The following is a 12,595-nucleotide window of genomic DNA, read 5'->3' on the forward strand; positions in this document are numbered from 1 at the left end:
TGCCTAAGTTAACCCACGAAACGAGCGTGCGGGCGCTCAGCCGGCCAGAGGGGCGAGATGCACAAGCCAGGGATCGGTCGGGTCCCCCTCTGCGTGCTACCGATCCTACTGCTGCAACCATTGGTCCGGTCCAATCTTAGACTGGGAATGAACTCCGTATGCCTAAGCCAACCGATGAAACGAGCGGGCGGACGGGTAGGCGGGCATTACGCCGGCCAGAGAGACGGGATGCGCAAGCCGTGGATCGATAGGGTGGTACGTTAGTTTAGGCACATCTTCATATTTCTGCGTGCCAATGCCATTTTTATGTCTTGTAAATTCATACAAAGGTCGCTTAAGCCTTCACGTGAAGGTTCACGGCAAGACGACTCGTTTTCTATTTTTCACGATTTTCAAAACTTTTTGTGGTTCGGGATTTTTTAAAATTTTTTCGGAAGGAGTTTTTGCCCCAAACTTGGTAGACATGATCCTTGTATTTTTGGTGGCATGCACAAAAAAATTCAGCTAAAAACTCGAAGTGTACAAGATTTTGCGACTGTTTGAAAAAAGTGTCCCCATTTCAGACACTTTAATTGCTACTGGCAGCAAACCTGTAAAATCTCAAATGCTCTTTAAGGGGGTGTGAGTTCTCGAGGTTTGATGAGAGATAGGGGGCCAATATAAGGGCCAAGTACAGCACCCATCGAACATCATGTGCGTGCACCCCCCGCCCCCTCGATCGTTGGAACCCCAATGCCACCGGTCAGGTTCTCCAGCGATGCTCCGACGATGCTACCCCAGCGAAGAAAAATACGGCACCAGCACATGCCCGAGCCCAGCATGTGCTGTCGGAACCCTCGGTCCAGTCGGATCTTAGATTGGGAATGAACTCCTTATGCCTAAGTGAACCCACGAAACGAGCGTGCAGGCGCTCAGCTGGCCAGAGGGGCAGGATGCGTAAGCCGGGGATCGACCGGGTCCCCCTCTGCATGGTGCCGATCCTCTGCCGCAACCCTCAGTCTGGTCCAATCTTAGACTAGGAATGAACTCCGTATGCCTAAGCCAACCGCCAAAATGAGAGGGTGGGCAGGCGGGCGGGCACTACGTCGGCCAGAAAGATGGGATACGCAAGCCGTGGATCGATAGGGTGGTAGCTTGGTTTAGGCACATCTTCATATTTCTGCATTTCAATATCATTTTTATGGCTCGTAAATTCATACAATGGTCCCTTAAGCCTTCACGTGAAGTTTCATGGCAAGACGACTCATTTTCTATTTTTCATGATTTTTGAAACTTTCTACGATTCGGGTTTTTTGAAATTTTTTCGAAAGGAGTTTTGGGCCTGAACTTGGTATACGTGATCCTTGTATTTTTGTTGGCATGCTAAAAAAAATTCAGCTAAAAACTCGAAATGTACAAGATTTTGTGACCATTTGAAAAAAGTGTCCCCATTTCAGACACTTTAATGGCTACTGGCAGCAAACCTGTAAAATCTCAAATGCTCTTTAAGGGGTGTGAGTTCTCGAGGTTTGATGAGGGATAGGGGGCCAATATAAGCGCCAAGTACCAGCACCCATCGCACATCATGTGCGCACACCCCCCCGACCCCCCCAATCGTCGGAACCCCAATGCCACCTGTCAGGTTCTCCGGTGATGCTCCGACGATGGTGCCCCAGCGAAGAAAAATACAGCACCAACACATGGTCGAGCCGAGCATGTGCTGCCGTAACCCTCGGTCTGGTCCAATCTTTGACTGGGAATGAACTCCGTATGCTTAGACTGGGAATGAACTCCGTATGCTTAGACTGGGAATGAACTCTGTATGCCTAAGTTAACCCACGAAACGAGCTTACGGGCACTCAGCCGGCCAGAAGGGCGGGATACGCAAGCAGGGGATCGATCGGGTGGTACGTGGGTTTAGGCACATCTTCATATTTCTGCATGCCAATGCCATTTTTATGGCTTGTAAATTCATACAATGGTCCCTTAAGCCTTCACGTGAAGTTTCATGGCAAGATGACTCGTTTTCTATTTTTCATGATTTTTGAAACTTTTTACGGTTCGGGATTTTTTAAAATTTTTCAGAAGGAGTTTTGGCCCTGAACTTGGTAGACGTGATCCCTGTATTTTTGTTGGCATGCACAAAAAAATTCAGCTAAAAACTCGAAGTGTACAAGATTTTGGGACCATTTGAAAAAAGTGTCCCCATTTCAGACACTTTAATTGCTACTAGCAGCAAACCTGTAAAATCTCAAATGCTCTTTAACGGGTTGTGCGTTCTCTAGGTTTGATGAGGGATAGGGGGCCAATATAAGGGCCAAGTACCAGCACCCATCACACATCATGTGCGCACACCCCCCCGGCCCCCCTGATCGCCGGAACCCCAATGCCGCCGGTCAGGTTCTCCGGCGATGCTCCGACAATGGTGCCCCATAGAAGAAAAATGCAGCACCAGCATATGCCCGAGCCCAGCATGTGATAACGCAACCCTCGGTCCGGTTCGATCTTAGACTGGGAATGAACTCCATATGCTTAGACTGGGAATGAACTCCATATGCTTAGACTGGGAATGAACTCCGTATGCCTAAGTCAACCCACGAAACGAGCGTACGGGCACTTAGCCGGCCAGAGGGGCAGGATGCGCAAGTCAGGGATTGCCCGGGTCCCCCTCTGTATGCTGCCAATCCTACTGCCACAACCCTCAGTCCGATCTAATCCTAGACTGGGAATGAACTCCGTATGCCTAAGCCAACCGACGAAAAGAGCGAGCGGGTGGGCAGGCGGGCACTACGCCGGCCAGAGAGACGGGATGCGCAAGCCGTGGATTGATAGGGTGGTAGGTGGGTTTAGGCACATCTTCATATTTCTGCGTGCCAATGCAATTTTTATGGCTTGTAAATTCAAACAATGGTCCCTTAAGCCTTCACGTGAAGTTTCATGGCAAGACGACTCGTTTTCTATTTTTCACGATTTTTGAAACTTTTTGCGGTTCAAGATTTTTTAAAATTTTTTCGGAAGGAGTTTTGGCCCCAAACTTGGTAGACATGATCCTTTTATTTTTGTTGGCATGCTCAAAAAAATTCAGCTAAAAACTCGAAATGTACAAGATTTTGTGACCATTTGAAAAAAGTGTCCCCATTTCAGACACTTTAATGGCTACTGGCAGTAAACCTGTAAAATCTCAAATGCTCTTTAAGGGGGTGTGAGTTCTCGAGGTTTGGTGAGGGATAGGGGGCCAATATAAGGGCCAAGTACCAGCACCCATCACACATCATGTGTGCACACCCCCCTGGCCCCCTCGATCGTCGAAACCCCAATGCTGTCGGTCAGGTTGTCCGGTGATAATCCGAGGATGGTGTCCCGACGAAGAAAAATGCGACACTAGCACATGCCCAAGCCCAGCATCTGCTGCCGCAACCTTCGGATCGGTCCGATCTTAGATTGGGAATGAACTCTATATGCTTAGACTGGGAATGAACTTCGTATGCCTAAGTCAACCCACGAAACGGGTTTGCGGGCACTCAGCCGACCAGAGGGGCGGGATGCATAAGCTGGGGATTGGCCTGGTCCCCCTCTGCATGCTGTCGATCCTGTTGCCACAACCCTTGGTCTGGTCCGATCTTAGACTGGGAATGAACTCCGTATGCCTAAGCCAACCGACGAAACGAGCGGGCGGGCGGGCTGGCGGGCACTACGCCGGCCAGAGGGACGGGATGCACAAGCCGTGGATCGATAGGGTGGTAGGTGGGTTTAGGCACATCTTCATATTTCTACATGCCAATGCCATTTTTATGGCTTGTAAATTCATACAATGGTTCCTTAAGCCTTCACGTGAAGTTTCATGGCAAGATGACTCATTTTCTATTTTTCACGATTTTTGAAACTTTTTGCGCTTCGGGATTTTTTAAAATTTTTTCGGAAGGAGGTTTTACCCCAAACTTGGTAGACGTGATCCTTTTATTTTTGTTGGCATGTACAAAGAAATTCAGCCAAAAACTCGAAGTGTACAAGATTTTGTGACCATTTGAAAAAAATGTCCCCATTTCAGATACTTTAATGGCTACTGGCAGCAAACATGTAAACTCTCAAATGCTCTTTAAGGGGGTGTGAGTTCTCAAGGTTTGATAAGGGATAGGGGACCAATATAAGGGCCAAGTACCAGCACCCATCACACATCATGTGCGCACACCCCCCGGCCCCCCCGATCGCTGGAACCCTAATGCCGTCGGTCAGGTTCTCTGGTGATGCTCCGGTGATGGTGCCCCGGGGAAGAAAAATATGGCACTAGCACATGCCTGAGCCCAGCATGTGCTGCTGTAATCCTCGGTCCGATCCAATCTTAGACTGGGAATGAACTCTGTATGCTTAGACTGGGAATGAACTCCGTATGCCTAAGTCAACCCATGAAACGAACGTGCGGGTGCTCAGCCGGCCAAAGGGGTGGGATGCGCAAGCCGGGGATCGGTCGGGTCCCCCTCTGCGTGCTATCGATCCTGCTGCCACAACCCTCGGTCTGGTCCAATCTTAGACTAGGAATGAACTCCGTATGCCTAAGCCAACCAATGAAACGAGCAGGCGGGCGGGCGAGTGGGCACTACGTCGGCCAAAGAGACGGGATGCGCAAGCCGTGGATCGATAGGGTGGTACGTGGGTTTAGGCACATCTTTATATTTCTGCGTGCCAATGCCATTTTTATGGCTTGTAAATTCATACAATGGTCCCTTAAGGCTTCACGTGAAGTTTCATTCATTAGCACTCCCTAACCCGTTACCCATTGGGCTTTGGGTAAGAGGGTAGAAGATGGCCTTTCATGATTTCGTTCGTCATGGTTGGCCGAAAAGTGAGTCCCTGGCACTGTGACCATCAATGGTAAAGCTCACTACGTGCCTCATCTTCAGTGACACATTTCCATTGTCTATTAGGAGCCCATCATACCCCTTGCATCACTCGATCAATGCTTGCATCATGACCCTAGGTCAGGTGGGATTACCCATTAAGTTTAAGCATATCAATAAGTGGAGGAAAAAACCTTACTAGGATTCCCCTACTAACAATGAGTGAATCGAAAAAAGCCTAGCTTGAGAATCGGGTGCCTTCGACGTCCATATTATAGTCTAGAAAATAGTCCTTAGTGGCAGACCAATACTAAGTCTATTGGAAAAGAGCACCAAAGAGGGTGATAGCCCTATTGTGCTTGGACCCTGTAGTGCCATAAGGTAATATCTATGAGTTAGGTTATTTAGGAATATAGCCTCGATTATGCTATAAATTTCATCTAAGGTTGAATATGGGTGACAGACCAAAAGTAAACAATTATTGTAAGGGAAAGATGAAAAGGACTTTGAAAAAAAAGTCAAAGAGTGCTTCAAATTGTCAAGAAGAAAGTGGATAGGGGCTGATGATGCACCCTAGTTGGATGTAGAATGATGAAAGCTAGTCCATTGATTAGCTCAGGGCATAGACCAATGTGGGTCACAGTGGTGGCCCAAGCTCAAGCTTTTGATATGCCTATAGAGACGTCATTGTCCCTATCATAATTGTAGCATGCTCCTTCTGAACATGCCTTGACACCCATGTGCTTTTAACATTGACCTGCAGGCTCCCTATCTGTCCCATCTCAAAATAAAGACAATGAGTCTGATATGTGTGTGAGTCAACAAACTAAGAAACCCATAAGGAGCAAGAAAGTTGATTGATGGGATCCCTCGCAAGTGCACCACCTACCGACCTTGATCTTCTAAGAAGGGTTCAAGTGTGAGCATGCCTATCTAGACTCAAAAGATGGTGAACTATGCCTAAGCAAGGCAAAGCTAAAAGAGACTCTAGTTGAGGCGTGTAGTGATACTGATGTGCTAATCATTCATCAAAATTGGGACTAATCAAATGGTCTAGTAGCTAGTTCTTTTCAAAGTTTTCCTTAAGATAGTTGGAGGATGTAGCAACTTCTATCGGGTAAAGCCAATGATTAAAGGAATCAAAGGTGTAATGCCATTAACTTATTTTCAAACTTTAAATAGGTAGGATGGTACGATTACTCTGTTGAGCCACACCACGAAATTGAGAGCTCCAAGTGGGCCATTTTAGGTAAGCAAAACTGGCAATGTGGGATGAAGAAAAAGTTAGGTTACAATGCCCAACTGCGTGCTAACCTAGAACCCACAATGGGTGTTGGTTGATTAAGATAGTGAGACGATGGTCACAGAAGTTAAAATCCACTAAAGAGTGTGTCACAACTCACCTATCGAATCAACTAACCCCAAAAATGGATGGCACTTGAGGGTGCTACCTATACCTAGTTGTTAGGGCAAGGGCCAATCCTCAATGAGTAGGAAAGATGACAGTCCCTGAAAGCATGATGGTCATAGCAAAACCTAGGGCATATGCCGAAGCGGAGTGGCTGTCAGTGCAGATCTTAGTAGTAGTAGCAAATATTCAAAAGAGAACTTTGAAGGCCAAAAAATGGAAATGTTCCATGTGAACGGCACTTGCACATGGGTTAGTCGATCCTAAGAGATAAGGGAAGCCTATCTGACAATGCATTCAATCTAGCTTTGAAAGGAAATTAGATTAAAATTCTTGAACCAAGACACGACAATTGACAGCAATGTAAAAGAGTCTAGAGACATTAATGGGGGCTTCAAGAAGAGTTATCTTTTTTGTTTAACAGCCTGCCTACCCTAGAAAAGGCTCAGTTAAATGTAGTGTTTAGTGGCTGAAAGAGCACGACATATCAAGTGGTATCCAGTGCACCTTCGGTGACCTTTATAAATTTGAAAAATCTTGCGTTGTTCGCTCCCAATTGTACTCATAACCACATCAGGTCTCCAAGGTGAATAGCTTCTGGTTGATGGAATAATGTAGCAAAAGAAGTCAACAAAAAATATTCATAACCTCGGGAAAAGGATTGGCTTCAAGGGCTAGGCAAGGGGTTTTAATCTAGAACCTATTAGTTACCAATGCACTACTTGAGCTACTCCTGCAATGAGAATGGGTTGCTACATGCTAGCTAGGGGATGGACTAGGATTATCTTCCTTTGAGGCCTTCATCAAGTGATGAACAATCAACTTAGAACTAGTACAAACAAGGGGAACTTGATTGTTTAATTAAAATAAAGCATTGCAATGGTCCCTATGTCATGCCCTAAGTGGGCAGATAAAGAGCTAAATACTATGCACCAACGGCCAATGCTTGAGCACCAAAGATAGAGTCAAGGGTTCATGCAATAATCATGTTAAAAGCATTAAGACCACCCACCTTATAGTCGGTTCTGCCCACAGAACTAGGATTAGGCCCATAACATACCCACCTTGCACCCAAGAGGGCCTAGGAGAGTGGTAGGGGCCTCGAGTTGCCTAGAAGCATCAAGGTGTGGGATTTTCCCTAGAGATGCTATAGTACATGCCCAAAATAAAAGAGGACTTGGTCAATCCCTAGGATCAGGGATATAATCTTGTATTTTGGGGTTCATGCAATAATCATGTTTGCAACACCAGGACCACATGCGTGGTAGTTAGTCCTACCTACAACACCTAGACTAAGCCCACAACATGCCTTCCCTACACCCAAGAGGGCCCAAGAGAGTGGTTCTAGCCCAAAACCACCTAGAAACATTAAGATGTGGGACTCTTCCCTAAAGGTGCTATAGCACACGCCTAAAATAGATGAGGACTTGGTCAATCTCTAGGATTAGGGATATAATCTTGTATTTTGAATTTGAATATGTAATCCCTTGATATTAGAAGCCACCATACCAATGCTGGGGTATCAACTATAAATAGAGGGCCACCCTGCCCGCATTTGTATCATCCAACATTGAGAAATATACAAAGCATTCCATCAATTCCCTTATGTTTTTAGCTTTCGTAATCTACCTTTTAGTTTTTTTTTAGGCCCATGCACTTGAGTTTTATAGGCTGACTTAGGCATACGGAGTGAATTCCTAGTCTAGGGTCACACAGAGCTTGGTTTAATACCAAAGCATATGATAATTGGTATCAAAGCAAGTTTTGCTTAAAGGTTGTGTTCAGGTCACACTCAAGGCATTTGAGGAAATGGCATCTCAAAGAGATGTTGCTAGCCAACAACTAAAGACCTAGGAGCAGGGTCACAAAAGGGGCAAAAAAGCAAGTTTGAGGCATATTTGGTCTACGATGGGTAGGCAGGTGTCCAAGATGGAGGTGATAGTGGCTAAAGTGAAAAAAAAGCTTGACAAGATGAAGACTCACATTGAGGATTTGGACTCCATGAAGGAGGTGCTGAAAGGTGAGATGCAAGTTATTCTAAACTAGACCATTGACATATTCACCTAAAAGAATGAGGCCTTGAAGGCTCTGGTAGAGACCATGTGGAAGGAGATGAAAGACCTCAAGGGGGAGCTCACTACTTGTAAAATAGCCATTAGGAATGGTGTGATTGCTAGAGTGCCTAGGGACCATGTGGATATCCCCAAGCTAAGAAGTTCAAGGTGACCAGGGCTAGCAAGGAAGTGGACAACTTTCTATAAGGGATGGACTAGTACTTTTAGGCCATAGGCATGCAAAATGATGCTTCTAAAGTAAGCACTGCCTTGATATATCTTATTGATATTGCCTTGCTATGTTGGAGGCACAGGTGTGATGATGTGAGGTGCAAGTGTACCTTGACTAGAACTTGGGAAGAGTTCCAAAAGAAATTTAGGGAGTAGTTCTACCTGAGTATACCAACAATAAGGCATGGGTAAAATTAAGCTAACTTACTCAATTGGGGGAGATATGAGAGTATGTCCAAAAGTTCTCTAAATGGATGTTGCAGATTTTAGATCTAAGTGAGATCAAAGGTCTTTTTGCCATTATGGATAGACTTAAGCCATGGGTAAAGCATAAGCTATAAAGAAGGGAAGTTTATGATCTATCCAAAGCCATGACCACTACTAAGGATGCACACCAATAGCCAGTGCTCAAGCACTAAAGACAGAGTCAGAGATTCACACAATAATCATGTTAGTAGCATCAGGATTGCTTCCCTAATAGTCAATCCTAGTTGTAGCACTAGGACCAGGCCTACAACATATCTACCCCGCACCTAAGAGGGCCCAAAAAAATGGTGCAGGCCTAAAACTACCTAGAAACATCAAGGTGTAGGACTTTCTTTGGAGGTGCTGCAACGCACTCCCAAAATATAGAAAGACTTGGTCAATCCCTAAGATCAAGGATATAATCTTGTATTTTGACTTTGAATATGTAATCCCTTGATATTAGGAACTACCATACCAATACTAGGTCCTCAACAATAAATAGAGGGCCTTCCCATCCTCATTTGTATCGTCTAACATTGAGAAATATACAGAGCATTCTATCTATTCCCTTGTGTTCTTAGCTTTTGTAATCTACCTTTCAATGTTTTTTTTGTGCCTGTGCACTTGAGTTTTGTAGGTTGACTTAGGCATATGAAGCAAATTCCCAGTTTAGGGCTGTACGAAGCTTGGCTTAAAACCAGAGCCCATGACACCTTACGAATGGTCATGCAATGTGATTTCTACCTTATGCTCTAACTGTCAAAGTGAAGAAATTCAACCAAGCATGGGTAAAGGACGGGAGTAAATATGACTCTCTTAAAGTAGCCAAATGCCTCGTCATCTAATTAGTAATGTGCATAAATGGATTAACAAGTTCCCACTATTCCTATCTATTATCCAGTAAAACCACAACTAAGGGAATGGGCTTGGCAAAATTAGTGGGGAAAAAAGACTTTGTTGAGCTTGACTCTATTTCAACTTTGAAAAATGACTTGAAAGAAGACCTCTCACTTTATTTTTTTACACTGCACCCTTTAAAGTTGGGGATGAATTGAGTTCCCTATTGCAATCGATTTGATTGGATGATGACATGTTTCCCTCGGGCATCCAAGTAAATGGCAATGAATTGCCCTTGACATTTGTTATAGGGATAGGCTCACCCTTGGTGTAGGCACTTGCCTCAATCTCTATCGACACATGTTGGCCCTTGATGCATGTTGTTGCCTCAAACACCATTGACTGTATGTGGCCCTTAATTGCTATATGGGCAATTGCATCCAACACCAATGACAAATGCCACCCTGTTCTTACCACAAACATCGTCAGCAGATGCTAACCCCTCGTGTAGGATGTTGCCTCAGACACCATTGCTAGATGTTGGTGATGTTTAAGCAAGGACTTGCCTCAACCACCATCGACACTAGTAGGCCCTTGGTATAGGTTGTTGTCTCAGACACCTTTTTGGTAGATGATGACACTTGGTATCACATGTGTACCATGACCCTTCCACCCAAGGCACTTGTCTACCCCTCGATCACCATTGGCATAAAATGACGCTTGGTGCATGTGTCACGGGCTCTAATCTTAAGCCAAACTCCATACGGCCTTCGATAAGGAATTGACTCCATGTGCCTTAGTTAGCCTACAAAACTCATGTGCTCATCATAATTCTAGCTTGTCAAAGATTGTGCTGCAATACTGGGCTTTCTATAAGCCCACAAATTTGATCCTCCTAAGACTATGTTCAAGCGTGCCCACACTTAGGTCTGACTATGCCCCATATCTCGATCATCATGCCCACACTTGAGTCTAACCGTGTGTTTATGCATCACTCACTAGTGCTCGCACCTAGGTGTAGATCTTGGTCATAGTAGCAAATATTCATATGAGAAATTTGAACGCTGAAGAGGGGAAAGTTTTCATGTGAACAGCACTTGCACATGGTTAGTCAATCATAAGAGATTGGGGAAGCCTATTCGGTGCTTCTAGTGCAAGCATTGAAAGGGAATTAAGTTAAAATTCCTGAACTAGGATGCAACAACTGGTAGCAACATTTAGGAGTTTGGAGAAGTTAGCAGGGGCCTCAAGAAGAGTTATCTTTTTTGTTTAATAGCCTATCCACCTTGGAAATGGCTCAGCCGAATATAGGTCCAGTAACCAAAAGAGACTGTATGTCGCATGGTGTCTAATGTGCCCCCAGCAGCCCATGAAATCTAGAGGACCAAATGCCATTCCTGCTTGGTTATACCTATAACCACATCAAGTCTCCAAGGCGAACAACCTCTAGTCAATGAAATAATGTAGGCAAGGAAAGCCAACAAAATGGATCCATAACCTCAAGAAAAGGATTGGCTCTAAGAGCTAGGCATAGGGGTCTTAGTCTTGAACTCATCAGCTATTGGTGCACTACTCAAACTATTCTTACGATGAGAGTGGATCATCGTGTGCTAACTAGGGGAAGGATTAGGAACGGCTCTCTCGAGGGCCTTTCTCGAGTGATGAATAGTTGACTTAGAACTGGTATGGGTAAGGGGAATCCAACTATTTAATTAAAATAAAGCATTGTGATGGTCCTTGTGGATGCTCATGTAATGTGATTTTTGCCCAATGCTCTGAAAGTCAAAGTGAAAAAATTCAACCAAGTGTAGGTAAATAGTAGGAGTAACCATGACTCTCTTTAGGTAGCCAATTGCCTCATCATCTAACTAATGACATGCATGAATGGATTAACAAGAGTCTCGCTATCCCTATCTACTATCCAATAAAACCACAACCAAGGGAATAGGCTTGGTAAAATCAGTGGGGAAAGAAGATCTTATTAAGCTTAACTCTAGTCTAACTTTGTGAAATGACTTAAGAGGTGTAGGATAAGTGGGAGCGCTAGGATAAAATTGAAATACCACTATTTTAAAGTTATTTTTCTTATTTTATGAATTGGAGGTGGGGCACGAACCCTTCTTTTAAGGCTAGCCTTAGTCAGTCAATCCAGGTGAAAGACATTGTCAGGTGAAGGGTTTGGCTAGGGTAGCACATCTATTAAAAGATAACCCAGGTGCCCTAAGATGAGCTCAATGAAAATAGAAATTTCATTTGGAACAAAAGGGTAAAGCTTATTTGATTATGATTTCTAGTATGAATACGAACCATAAAAGTGTGGCCTATCAATCTTTTAGACCTTTAGAATTTGAAGCTAAAGGTGTCAGAAAAGTTACCACAAGAATAACTAGCTTGTGGCAGCTAAGAGTTCATAGCAACATTGCTTTTATCCTTTGATGTCGACTCTTCCTATCATTGTGAAGCAGAATTCACCAAGTGTTGGATTCTTCTCCCACCAATTGGGAACATGAGCTAGGTTTAGACCATCATGAGACAAGCTAGTTTTACCCGACTAATGGTAGGATCGTAATAGGAATTGAATCTAGTATCAAAAGAACCATTGATTCACACAATTTGTCATTGTGCTTGGTTGAAAAGCTAATGGCATGAAGCTACCGTACATTGAATTATGACTAAATGGCTCTAAGTCAATTTAGGGTAGAAGTGATGGATGCACTCATTGCTCGATTATAGACCTACAGTAGGGGCCTATCACCCTTAAAGGTATGTGTCATCGGTGCAGCCCTTGATGCAAACAAGCTACATGGGCCTCTTTTGAGCTTAATTCCACTAAGCAACAGGTGGAATCCGTTGTAAAAGACTTACATACTGGGGTATTGTAAGTGGCAAAATGGCCTTGTTGCCATAATTTACTAAGATTTAGGCCTTTGTTGCTTTGTTTTGTCTTTCCCCTGTAACACCCGCCAAAGTCCCCTCACATCATTTTTCTACATCGTACCCTCTAT

At 44.4% G+C, this 12,595-nt stretch overlaps 2 pseudogenes; both read left to right on the top strand.

The window, feature by feature from the left end:
* The first annotated feature begins 4,968 nt into the window (after positions 1–4,968).
* On the top strand, positions 4,969–6,825 carry LOC149514330 (25S ribosomal RNA; annotated as a pseudogene).
* A 4,218-nt stretch (positions 6,826–11,043) lies between these two features.
* LOC149514331 (25S ribosomal RNA) lies at positions 11,044–12,532 on the top strand (annotated as a pseudogene).
* The last annotated feature ends 63 nt before the right edge of the window (positions 12,533–12,595 follow it).

The sequence above is a fragment of the Durio zibethinus genome, chromosome 16, assembly GCF_047325235.1.
Source record: "Durio zibethinus cultivar Kanyao isolate XHJ-2024 chromosome 16, ASM4732523v1, whole genome shotgun sequence".
Lineage (NCBI taxonomy): Eukaryota > Viridiplantae > Streptophyta > Magnoliopsida > Malvales > Malvaceae > Durio > Durio zibethinus.